This window comes from Equus przewalskii, chromosome 2 (assembly GCF_037783145.1).
Source record: "Equus przewalskii isolate Varuska chromosome 2, EquPr2, whole genome shotgun sequence".
Classification (NCBI taxonomy): domain Eukaryota; kingdom Metazoa; phylum Chordata; class Mammalia; order Perissodactyla; family Equidae; genus Equus; species Equus przewalskii.
The window spans coordinates 13,488,943-13,501,804 of NC_091832.1; the positions used below are offsets into that span (position 1 = coordinate 13,488,943).

At 45.3% G+C, this 12,862-nt stretch overlaps 2 protein-coding genes and 1 non-coding gene across 15 annotated transcripts in view; 1 reads left to right on the forward strand and 2 right to left on the reverse strand.

The window, feature by feature from the left end:
* Positions 1 to 12,862, forward strand: part of TMEM53 (transmembrane protein 53) — a 69,063-nt gene that overhangs the window by 7,011 nt on the left and 49,190 nt on the right. The window lies entirely within an intron of this gene.
* ARMH1 (armadillo like helical domain containing 1) overlaps positions 1 to 12,862 on the reverse strand; it is a 49,784-nt gene that overhangs the window by 6,179 nt on the left and 30,743 nt on the right. The window lies entirely within an intron of this gene.
* Positions 2,994 to 3,100, reverse strand: LOC139082108 (U6 spliceosomal RNA). The gene has a single exon (XR_011537838.1). It is a non-coding gene; the product is annotated as a U6 spliceosomal RNA (small nuclear RNA).

Genomic DNA, 12,862 nt, shown 5'->3' on the forward strand with positions numbered 1-12,862 from the left:
TGGCCCCATCCACACTGAGCTGTAGAACTCCTCCCAGCCCCGACTCTTGTACAGGCTGAAGAGCCAGCACTGCTGCAGCTCCATCCCTTCATCTCCATGGCCAACTGGGGGAGCTCTTGGAAGCCAGGACCTTAACTTCTGGGCCAGCCTAGAACTGAGCCACGTGCCATGAATGCTCACTTCATATGAGCCAGGCATATGGAAAGGTGAAGGGATTTTGGCCCTCCCTCCACGCTGGGAGATAAGGGGCATCTGGTGAAGAGGCCATGAAAGGGACTGTGTTGATCTACAAGGCACACAGAGTAGGTCTCTGCAGGAGATGCTTTCAGCTCTTGGAACCTTTACTTGCTTAACTCCCAACAGACATATGCTGCCTAACAGTGAACAAATGCTGGTCAGAAAACTGTCATTGACAAGCACCAACAGAGCAGTGGCCTGTTTACCCAGAGGTAGAGGCTCTGTGTCTTGCACACACACTGCACACTCAACTCTCCTGCCTGCTGCTGAACCATCAGCTGCCAAGCCCAGCAGAGGGAGCGGGAGCTGTGTTCCGCACTCCAGGCCTTAGAGCGCCCTCTGGCAGGAAGAAGAGAACCACTTTTGGCTGGTGTGTTGATCTAAGGAAAGGCATGGAGAACCAGCCCACTTCCCCAAAACTGCCCTTGTGCCAGATTCTGGGAGGCCTGCCATCCTTCCGGGCTCTAGAGCCATGGGGCACACCAGAAGGCCTGGTCCTGAGGCCAGTCTTGTCTCAGCCTGTTCTTCCCAATCACAGAATCAAAGATTCACTCCCAGGAGCAAATCCTCAAGGATGTCCCCTGCTACCCCTTCTAGTGCTTGGCACTCTGGGGACAGGCCTTCTGGGGCAGCCCCTTTCCTCTGTGGACCAAGCTGATTCAGAAACAGCTGGTTCATTCAGAAACACTTCCTATGACTGTCCAGCCGCTCCTTCTGGGTTTCCTCTTTGTCCAGGTCTCCAGGGGTGGCCCTCACAACCCAGGTGCCCCTCACCCCAGCCTCCGATTGCTCAGATCTGGTTCTAATTTGGAATCACAGAGCCGGCAACATTGCGGACGGAAAGGGACTTGCATGTCGAGCCTCCCCAGCTTCCTCCAAACACTCTCCCACCCGGATGAAAATGCGGCCTGGGTGCCCCTGGTTGCTTGGCAGCCGTGGCCTGTGCTGGCTGGAGGCTGAAACCCCCAAGTCTTCTCACTTGTTCTCATATTGTTTGGTTATGAAACCTTTTCTTCCTTCTTGAATTAGTGCAGCTTGGTTTTTGCATCTGAGCGGTTGGCTCCTCTCCCATCCGACTACACGGGGCCTCGTCAGCTGCAGCACACCTCTCAGGAGTGGGCTCTTCCCAGGCACAAGCTGGCGGCACCTGAGTGCCAGGACACCCGGGAAGAGTGCCTGCCTGTGCCTAAGCGAGCTCTTCCTGCAGCAAGGAAGGACTCCGTGAACACTCAGGGGAGAAATGAATGGATGAAGATAATTTTATGAAATCTCCCTGACCACAAGTGGCATTCTCTGCCCACATAGGACCAAGTACTCCAGGAGACAAATATCTGGCTCTGCCTATTCACTTTACACTAAATACTTGATCCTTCGTTGCCTGTATATCGGCAACTCTTGGAGCTCCTTAGAAAAATGGATTTAGTCACTGAGTCATTTTTGATTGAGTTTAAAATTCACAGCTGTCACTATTTATTTATTTATTTTTATTTTTTTTCCTTTTCTATTTTATTGAAAAGTGGTTACTCCAGAAATTGTGGCTGCTGCTGCTTTTTTTTTTTGTAGAGAGATATTTCTGCTTTATTATTTATGTTTTAAATGTATAAATCCCATAATTTTAATTTTATTGATCTTTTTAAAAATTGAGGTCACATTGGTTTATAACATTATATCAATTTAAGGTGTACATCGCTATATTTTGACTTCTGTATAGACTACATTGTGTTCACCACCAAAAGTCTAGTTTCCATCCATCTCCGTACAAATGTGCCCCTTTACCCCTTTTGCCTTCTCCCCACTCCCTACCCCTCTCGTAACCACCAGTCTATTCTTTGTATCTATGTGGTTTTTTGTTTGTTTGTTTATCTTCCAAATATGAGTGAAGTGCTATGGTCATTGTCTTTCTCTGTCTGACTTATTTTGCTTAGCCTGATACCCTCAAGGTCCGTTCATGTTGTCGCAGATGGCAAGATTTCATCTTTTTTATGACTGAATAGTATTCCGTTGTATGTATACCACATCTTCTTTATCTATTCATCCGTTTCTGGGCAGTTAGGTTGCTTCCAAGTCTTGGCTATTGTGAATAATGCTTCAGTGAACATAACGGTGTTTTGAATTAGTGTTTTTGTGTTCTTTGGATAAATACCCAGAAGTGGAATAGCTGCATCATATGGTTTTCTATTTTTAATTTCTTGAGGAATCTCCATACTGTCTTCCATGATGGCTGCACCAAGTTACATTCCCACCAGCAATGTATGAGGGTTCCCTTTTCTCTTTCAGCCATTCTGACGGGCATGAGGTGATATCTCATTGTAGTTTCGATTTGCATTTCCCTAATAATTAGTGATGTTGAACATCTTTTCATGTGCCTGTTGGCCATCTGTAAATCTTCAGAAAATATCTGTTCAGATTCTCTGGCCCAGTTTTTGATCGAGTTGTTTGTTTTTTATTGTTAAGTTGTATGAGTTATTTATATATTTTGGAAATTAACTGGTTATTGGATACACGATTTGTAACGATCTTCTCCCAGTTGGAATGTTGTCTTTTTGTTGATGGTTTCCTTGGCTGTGCAGAAGCTTTTTAGTTTGATGTAGTCTCATTTGTTTATCTTTTCTTTTGTTTCCCTTGCCTGAGGACCGATGTCAAAGCGCGTACTACCTATGTTTTCTTCTAGGAGTTTTACGGTTGCGAGTCTTACATTCAAGTCTTTAATCCATTTTTAAAAATTATTTTATTGAGGTCATATTGGCTAATAACACAAAAATATGGAACGCTTCACGAATTTGCGTGTCATCCTTGCGCAGGGGCCATGCTAATCTTCTCTGTATCGTTCCAATTTTAGTATATGTGCTGCCGAAGCGAGCACACAGCTGTCACTATTTATACCGAAAGCGAAAGTGCTGGTCCCTGACCAAATGTCTCCACGAGAACCACAGCCAGTTACAACTCCTCACGCCCTGTGTTAGTCACCAAGCACAGCAGACTCATTCGGAAACCAGGGGGCCACAGGACACCACTGTCTTCGGCAGCTTTGCCTGAAGCCTGTGGTGCTAACAATACCCAACTGTCCTAAACTGAGGCAGTCATTGGTTCATTCACTGATTCATTCATTTATCTAACTAAATACTCACTGAGCATCTTCTGTGTGTCAGACTCCTGTGCTATGGCCATAAGGAGGACTAAGATATGATCCCTACCCTCAGGGATGACGCAGTCTAATGGGGTACCAGTAAGAACACTACATCATGAATGCCAGTTTCCTAAGAGCCATGGGAACCCAAAGGAAGCCAGGCTGGTGTGAGGGTATGTTGAGGGGGTGGGAGGTAGAGACTCAGGAGAAGGCTCCCTTGGAGAAGGTGACATGTGAGCTGATAAAGCCAGGGGGAGAAGGGAGGGACTGGAATGAAGGATGTGACAACTGCCATGTTGGGTAGTGCCTGCTACCCTTGTGGCCAGGCCAGCGGGGAGGTCTGGCGGGGACACGGGAGGTTGGGTCATGGAGTGAGAGCTACGCCTGGGGAGGTAGGCCAGCCCCAGCTTCTGAGGGCTTTTCACGTGCCAACCATCCTATAGAGCAGGCATTTTCTTGTCTTTCATTTCAGAGAAAACTAAGACTCAAAAAGATTGAATTGCTTGCCCAAGGTCAAACAGCTAATAAGTAGTGGAATGACTCTGTTGGATTCCAAAGCTCATATCCTCCACCACTAAGTTCTGCTGCCTCCACTGTGGTGGAATAGGAGATAGACTGAGTGTGGGCACCACCCTGGAGAGATGGAGATCGGTTTAGGGGTGAGAAATACAAAGACATGAATTGCAGCGGTGGAGACAGAATGAAGAAGAGGGAAGAGATTTGAATGCTGTTAAGGAGTTAGAGTTGACTGGTCTTGTTAGCAGGTGGCTGAAGGTGGGAAGGGGAAGAGAGGATGATCCCTATATTTCTAGCCTGGGGGACTGGGTGGTTTTCACTGAGATTGGCACTTTGGAGAATGAAAGGTTTGGAGCTGGAATATCGGGAGTCCAGTTCTGAATATGGTCAGTGACATCCAAGGGGAGATGTTCAGCAGGCAAATGGGAGCCATGGTCTGGAGCTGAGGAGAGCGGTCTGAGCTGCAGGGAGGTCACTCAGCCACTCTGCCGTCATCCTCGGAATGGGAATGATAATAGAGCCCACCTCGGCAGCTTACTGTGAGGGTTAAATGAGTAAAGAGCTGGAGCAGTACGTAGCGTGGAGAAAATACTTTATAAAGGTTAGCCATTATTGTTTCTGTCATTATAGGTGGTAATTAAAACCATAGGGTGGATGAGGAAAGAGAAGGGGACCTAGGATTGAATCCTGAGAGAAAAAGAAACCAACACCTAAGGGACTGGTAGAGGAGTAGGAATGTATAAAGGATGGAGAAGTGGTTTCCAGAGAGACAGGAGGAAGCCAGGAGAGGATGGGGTCTGGGAAGGAAGAGGTTAGAGTCCTCAGGGAGGAGGGGGTGACAGTTGAGAGTTCATGCCCAGCGAGGCTGAGGAGCAGCTCTGCGGGGCGCACGCTCATTCACTGGACAAACGTCGATTGGGTCCGCGTCGGCTCCAGCGCTAGTGCTGACTGACAGCCGTAAACAAAGCAGATGCAAGGAGCACGCCGCTGACACTCGATGGAAACTTTAGTGTAAGAGGAAGGCTTCCTCGAATCCAAAGAGGAACCACAGAATCCACGGCCTGTCAGCGCTGGAGGAAAGCTTGGGGATCACTGGTCTCATGCATGAAGAAACCCAGAACGAATGATTTGCCAAGGGAACCACAATAAAGAGGAGACAGAGCTGTAGCAGCAGCTTAGTATTCTTTTGGCAGACGGAGCCCTAGAAATGGCATTGCCTCTGGGACCTGTGGCGGGGCCACGCAACCATTTCCAAGGCACGCAGCACTGATGAGCTTTTTTACAATTCTTTGCTTCTTGAGCCTTGGAACACCGACGTCCCGGTTCTCTCTTCGCTCCCAGACAAGACTGCCACCTACTGGCCACATGGGAGAAGTGCGCTTCAGGGTTTGCTTCCTTCTCCGGCAGGGTAAGAATATAAGTTTGGGAAGTTGCACTGTTGCAAGGAAGAGGCCAGTGTCAGGCATCTTCCGGACCAATTACATCCTATCTCTGATTCCTGTACATTTCGTCACCTCTTTCACTACATCCTGTTCACAGCCCAATGTTGAAACATTAAAAACACATTGTCACTTAGTATTTTGTTTTAAGAAGCCAAGCAACAAAGTAATTAATGTTATGTGCTATGGTGGTATATGTATGGCTGAGTCAAGAATTACCATAGTATATCTTCCACTGGTATCTGCTTCTCTGGGCAAGTCTCACCAAGTCCAACCAGCCCGTGTGCCCGCGCTTTGCTCTGCTCCTGACACAAGTGACGCACCGCTGTGCTAGGCGTACAAGGGAAGACAGGACCAGGCCAGGGCAGACACAGGTTTTGAGGGCCAGGCAAACTGCGCAATTAGACACAAGTTTTTCCCAAGGACTTTCTATTTTAAAAAAACTCTGGAAGACTGTATCATAAAACTTATAAATGTGGAGTACAGTGTCACAGTTGAAGTGCTCATATAATTTTGGGGAAAAAATGTATCTTTTAAAAATATTCAGCAGGTTTTTATGTGAGACTATCCTTTAGTGTCAGAGCTGTGTGACTGTTGTCCAATGAAGTTACACAGGACAGGTGGCTCCTACACAGCAGGAAACCTGAAATTCCTGTCCATGTTAGCTCAGAAGAGGAAAGCAGGGGCACAACATTCTGTGGGGCAGAAGTTGTAGTTTTAAAAATGAGATCTTGGGGGGCTGGCCCCTTGGCCTAGTGGTTGCTTGGCATGCTCTGCTTCAGCAGCCCAGGTTCGGTTCCGGGGCATGGACCTACACCACTCGTCAGTGGCCGTGATATGGCAGTGACCCACATACAAAATAGAGGAAGACTGGCACAGATGTTACCTCAGGGTGAAACTTCCTCAAGCAAAAAAGAGGAAGACTGGCAACAGATATTAGCCCAGGGCAAATCTTCCTCAGCAAAATAAAATAAAATAAAATAAAAAATCTTGTAGTATTTTCTGTAAAAGGCATGAAGCTTAGGGGCTGGACCCACGCCCGAGTGGCTAAGTTCACGTGCTCTGCTTTGGCGGCCCAGGGTTTCATGGGTTCGGATCCTGGGCACGGACGTGGCACCACTCATCAAGCCATGTTGAGGCGGCGTCCCACATAGCACAACCAGAAGGACCCACAACTAAAATATACAACTCTGTACTGGGGGGACTTGGGGAGAAAAAAAAGAAGAAGATTTGCAACAGTTGTTAGCTCAGGTGCCAATCTTAAAAAATAAAAAAGTTTTTTAAAAAAGGCATGAAGCTGAGAAAACATAATTTTAAAAAGTATGTTTTATTGTAATAATAATGACGTTGCTTATCTTCAGGTTTTGTCTGTTTCTCAAAACTGGTAAAAACTAAAAAAGTCTTGTTCTCCTAGCACTGGAGAGACAGACAGTGTGGTGCTGAGGAGATGGCACAGGAGTTAGGCTGCCTGGGTGTGACCCACAACTTTCCCGCTTATTATCTTTGAGATTTTGGACAGGTTATTTAATTGCTTTGTGCCTCAGTTTCCTCATCTGTAAACTGAGTATGATAATTGTACCTACTTCTCAGAATTGTTCTGAGAATTACATGAGATGATTAAAGAGCTTAGAAGAGTGCCTGGCATGTAGTCATCATTACAGGCACACCTTAGAGATATTGGGGGTTCTGTTCCAGACCACCGCAATAAGTGAATATCGCAATAAAGCGAGTCACATGAACTTTTTGGTTTCTCAGTGCACATAAAAGTTATGTTTACACTATACTGTAGTCTGGTAAGTGTGCAACAGCATTATGTCTCAAAAAGCTATGTACACACCTTAATTAAAAAAATAGTTTAGGGGGCTGGCCTGGTGGCGTAGCGGCTAAGTTCACACGTTCTGCTTCTTGGTGGCCCAGGGTTCGCTGGTTCGGATCCCAGGTGCGGACATGGCACCGCGTGGCTTGCCATGCTGTGGTAGGCATCCCACATATAAAAGTAGAGGAAGATGGGCATGGATGTCAGCTCAGGGCCAGTCTTCCTCAGCAAAAAAGAGGAGGACTGGCAATAGCTCAGGGCTAATCTTACTCAAAAAAAACCCCAAATAGTTTATTGCTGAAAAATGCTAACCATCATATGAGCCTTCAGTAAGTCATTGTTTTTGCTGGTGGAGGGTCTTGTAAAAAACTAATATCTGCAAAGCGCAGTAAAAAGGGGCGTGTCTGCAGTGACTAATCGTGATTACTAGTTATCATTACTATTATTATTGCTGCTGTAACAGAGCTCTGTGAGGGCCGGGAATTTGTTCCATTTGTCACTATACACTCAGAGCCCAGCCCGGTGCCTGCTCTTGTGGAATAGATAAATGAACGAATGAAAAACTTAAATCATTTAAAAGTAAACCAACAAAGGACATTATCAAGAAAGTGAAAAGACAACCTACAGAATGGGAGAAACCATTCTAATATCCAGAATATATAAAGAACTCTTACAACTCAACAGCAAAAAGACAACAACTCAATTTTAAAGATGGGCATAGGACCTGAATAGATATTTCTCCTGGGAAGAAATATAAGTAGCCAACAAGCACATGAAAAGATGTTTAACATCTTTAGTCTTAGGGAAATGCAAATCAAAACTGCAATGAGGTACCATGCCTTCACACCCACGAGAATGGCTATATTTTAAAAAAAGGACAATAACAAGTATTGGAAGCCTGTGGAGAAATTGGAACCCTCAAACACTGCTGGAGGGAATGTAAAATGGTTCAGTTGCTGTGGAAAACAGTTTGATGGTTCCGCAAAGGTTAAACAGAATTACCATATGACCTGGCAATTCCACTCCTAGGTATATACACAAAAGAACTAAAAACAGGGACTCAAACATGTACATGTTCACTTGTGTTCACAGCAGCACTATCCACAACAGTCAAAAGGTTTCGGAAACAGCCCAAATGTGCATCAGTGGCTGAATGGATAGACAAATTGTGGTGTATACACACACACACACACACACACACACACACAAGGGAATATTATTCAGCCATAAAAAAGAATGAAGTACTGATACACGCTACCACATAGATGAACCTCGAAAACATTATGCTAAATAAAAGAAGCCAGATACAAAAGGTCATATATTGTATGATTCTATTTATATGAAATACCTAGAATAGGCAAATTCATAGAGACAGAATGAAGATTGGTGGTTTCCAGGGCTGAGGGGAGGGGATGGGGAGCAAATGCTTAGGGGCACAGAGCTTCTTTTTGGGGTAATGAAATGTTTTAGAGCTAGACAGAGGTGGTGGTTATGCAGCATTGTGACTGTAACGAAACGCCACTGAATTGTTCATTTTAAAATGGTTAATTTAATGTTATGTGAATTTCACCTCAATTTTTTTTATTTTTTAAAGATTGGCACCTGAGCTAACATCTGTTGCCAATCTTCTTTTTTCTTCTTCTTCTCCCCAACGCCCCCCAGTACATAGTTGTATATTCTAGTTGTGAGTGCCTCTGATTGTGCTATGTGGGACGCTGCCTCAACATGGCCTGATGAGCGGTGCCATGTCCACGCCCGGGATCCGAACCAGTGAAACCCTGGGCTGCTAAAGCGGAGCATGCAAACTTAACCACTGGGCCACGGGGCTGGTCCCCTCACCTCAATTTAAAAAATGCTTTTATGAAGAAAAATGAAGTAAACCAAATCTGTGATTAATTTCTAAGTAAATCATACTTAATCTATGTAGCTGCACCAAACCAAGAACCTAAGGAAAATTAACAATGATATTCTTGCCCACTGCCAGAGTCTCTCCAGGTCTTTGGGGGCAGGGGAAGAGATGTCACACATTCAAAGAATTGCCCACGTCTGTCTTGTTTGGTCACTTAGGGTCACTGTTTCCTGGCACTAATATCTTTAGAGGATTCCACTATGTTCGTGCCGTGCAGTGTGCTCAGCCATTGACCCTGCCGCTGTACTCTGTGGTGATAAGCCACACTTTCAACTTCACTATATGAAACATGATCATTTTATTAGCAAGTCAAGTTAATCCTAGGTTTCTAGGTCAAGTAGACAAAAATTTTATTCTCCAAATGACCATTTTTCCAAATTCAAAAACACTTCTATTTTATCATGAACTTATTTCTTACACCTATTTGTTAATTTTTCAACAAGTGTTATTAGATGGGATAGTGGCTTTAAAATATGTCCACAAAATTTCAGTATGCTTCCTTTCTTTTTTTTTTGCTGAGGAAGATTAGCCCTGAGCTAACATCTGTGCCAATCTTCCTCAACTTTACATGTGGGACACTGCCACAGCATGGCTGACAAGTGGTGTAGGTCTGCATCCGGGATGTGAACCCATGAACCCAGGTTGTTGAAGTGAAGCATGCCAAACTTAACCATTATGCCACAGGGCTGGCCCCTGTATGCTTCCTTTCAAGAGGTGGAGCCCAATTCTCCTCCCCTGATTGTGGGCTGGACTGAGTGACTGGCTTCTAATGAATAGAGTAAAACAGAAGTGACAATGTACAACTCCTGAGATTAGATCATAAGATATCGGGACTGCCTCTTGGCTCTCTCTTGGATCACTGGCTCTGGGAGAAGCCAGCTGCCATGTTGTGAGGACCCTCAAGCAGCCCTGTGGAGAGGTCCAGGGGTGAAGAACTGAGGCTTCCTCTCAGCAACCAGCACTAACTCGCCAGCTGTGTTGGTGAGCCACCATGCCAGTGGCTCCTCCAGGCCCCGTCACGCCTTTGGATGACTGCAGCCCCGGCTGACAGCTTGACTGCAGCCTCACAAGAGATTCTGAGCGAGAACGGCTCAGTTAAGCTGTTCCCAGTTTCCTGACCCACGAAAACTGTGTGAGATAATAATTTATATTTTTTTAGCCACTAAGTTTTGGGGTCATTTGTTAGACGGCAATAGGTAACAAATATTGATGGGCTGATTTAACAGCTTTTGTAGATTTCTGCAAAGTTTGCATGTAATAGCTTTCATTTTGTCTTCACAGCAGCATTTTAAGGAATCTTTATTTGTGTCTGCCCAGGTTCTCTGAGCTGCAGTGGCAGGGGTGGGGACGGGGAGGGGGACCTGGAGAAGGAAGCTGTTGGAGGTCACCACCCTGCATGGCCTGGACTGCCCAACCTTGAGAAGAGGGGATGGGGAGAGGGTGGGGCAGAGCAAGGGAGAACGAGGGCCAGAGAGGGGGCCAAGAGAGGGCAGAAAGGGGTACCAGGGGCAGAGGAGAGGCCGAAGTCCCTGAGAACTCTGAGGTTCCGCCTTCTCCCAGCAATTTCAGGCCCTACCACTGCAACCAGTAGGAACTGCTAGAAACCTGAGGAAACGTATTTTTAGTAAACTGGTAATTTGGTGAAGTGGCCACTCAGAAAATTGGTCATTTGGCCAATCGATTTTTGGCAAGCATACATTTGGCAAATTAATTAACAATGATTGGTCGGCTTCTAATTAAGTCATACATAGTAATTTTTACATCCTTAAGGTAATAATTTATTTGTAAGAGATACTAATACATTCACACACATATATATTTCAAATTCCCAACAAAGTTCATTAATTTCTCCTTCCAAAACCTTTCGATGACTTTGAAATTTCTCTTTTCTGGGGAGGGAGACCAGTGAGCGAACACTTCTGTAGCTTTGGCCTGCTCATCGTGATTAAGTCCCTGCCTGCCACTAATTCCAGGAATAGCAATCCCCCTGGGAGGAAACTGCCATTTTTCACTTCAAAGCAATTATAAATGGAGATAAATTCCAGGCAGGACCGCTTTGGAGAAGTCCTTCCTTAATTTTAATTTTGGCTGTCTTAGGTTAAATGGGATCATCGTTAAAAGAAATTCTAAAATGTTAGTTCTATGAAAAGAAAAATTAGCAGAGGTAGGTGTCCGGACACTTTCCCTGGTTATTTCTACTTCAAAGTGAAGAACAGACAAGAAGGGACAATCAGAATCTCCTGCAGTGGGGACTAAAAAGCCATTACTTGGTCACATGTTTCCTCTTCCACTCTTTTTTAAGAACCTGGATGGGCAAGGCATTTCCAAGACATTTAACCCAGTGCTCCCTGACCCCCCTCTTCCGGGGGCACCAGCACAGGGGTGAGGGAGAGGCAATTTTATGAAACCCTCCTCTGGCAGACAAACATATTTCAGGAAACTGCATTAAAATACTGAGAAAGGGAGAAAAAGGAAGAAAGAGGAGCTTATCCCACTTGGACAGACATAGAGCCACCACTGCATATGTCGCCCCCAGCTAACACATGTCCCACGGGAGTGGTTTTAAAACTTGGCCACAGAGTTATTTGACCCTCCTCCCATCAAGATGTGGGGTCTGTGTGCTTCCCTTCACTCTGGGCAGGAAGTGAGGCTAGGTCGGAAAAGGCCATGCAGCTTCTGTCTGGAATGTCCTGGAAGCTTGCTCTCAGCTGCCCCCTTTTGGAATCCAGCCACCACGTTGTGAGAAGCCTAAGCTACATGGAGAGGCCATGAGTAGGTGCTGCGGAGTCCCACTTTCAAGCTCCCAAACGATTCCAGCCCTCTTGAGCTCCCCAAGGCTAAGGCTAGGGCGAGGCAAGTGAGGCATTTGCCTGTGATGCAAAATTTAAAGGAGGGGCCCAGAAACTCAGTAATCAAGAGAGGTACTATTTTAATGCAATCTTTTAAAAAAATCAAATTCAAAGATTCAAATAAAAGATTAATGCAAAAAAAATTCATGACGAACAGCAAATCAAAATGTTAAGTAAAAACAGGATCAGTAAGAGTGCCATGAGGAGCCATATTGGAGCCTGAGGCAAAAGGAAAACTCAGCAATAGTGATCCTCACTAGCCTCACTCTAGTTCCAGCTGTGGCTCCCAGCTGTCTTCCAAGTGAGGCCCCAGATAGCACGGAGCAGAAATAATCCATGTCTTCTGTGTCCTGTTCAAATTCCTGACCTATATAATATGTGAGAATAAAATAGGGATAATTTTATAACACTAAATTTGGGGTGGTTATAAGCAATAAGTAACCAGAATACCACCCTCTGCAGTAGAGGCCTTAGCTACCTTCCTCCAAGAAAAAACTTCTCTTTTTCCTCCTTCTCCAAACCCTCTTCCTTAGCCCTAAGAACTCTCAGGAAATAAACGGTCTCTTAAGACACACAGCCTCCACTTAGCCATCTGGGCTGAAAAAACTGGGTATTTCAAATTCTATTACCAATACGATGACTGTCAGCACAAAGCAGGGTATACACATTCAGTCATCCTGATTCATTCATTCCACAAATATTTAAGAGCCTACCGTGGCCAGTGCTGCTTAGTCATTAGAGAAACAGCGGTAAACAAAGATGAACTCTCAGCTCTTCTGCAGCTGACTTTCTGACAGAAGACAGACAATAAACAAGTAAACAAATGAACAAGATAATTTCCGAAGGAGACAAGTGCTATGATGGACAGAGACCTAGGTGGGTGGTGGGAGGGAACGGGGAAGCTTTAGAGAGTGTGGTCGGGAGTGTCTCTCTCAGAGGTGACATCTGAGCCGACACTTGAAGTCTGAA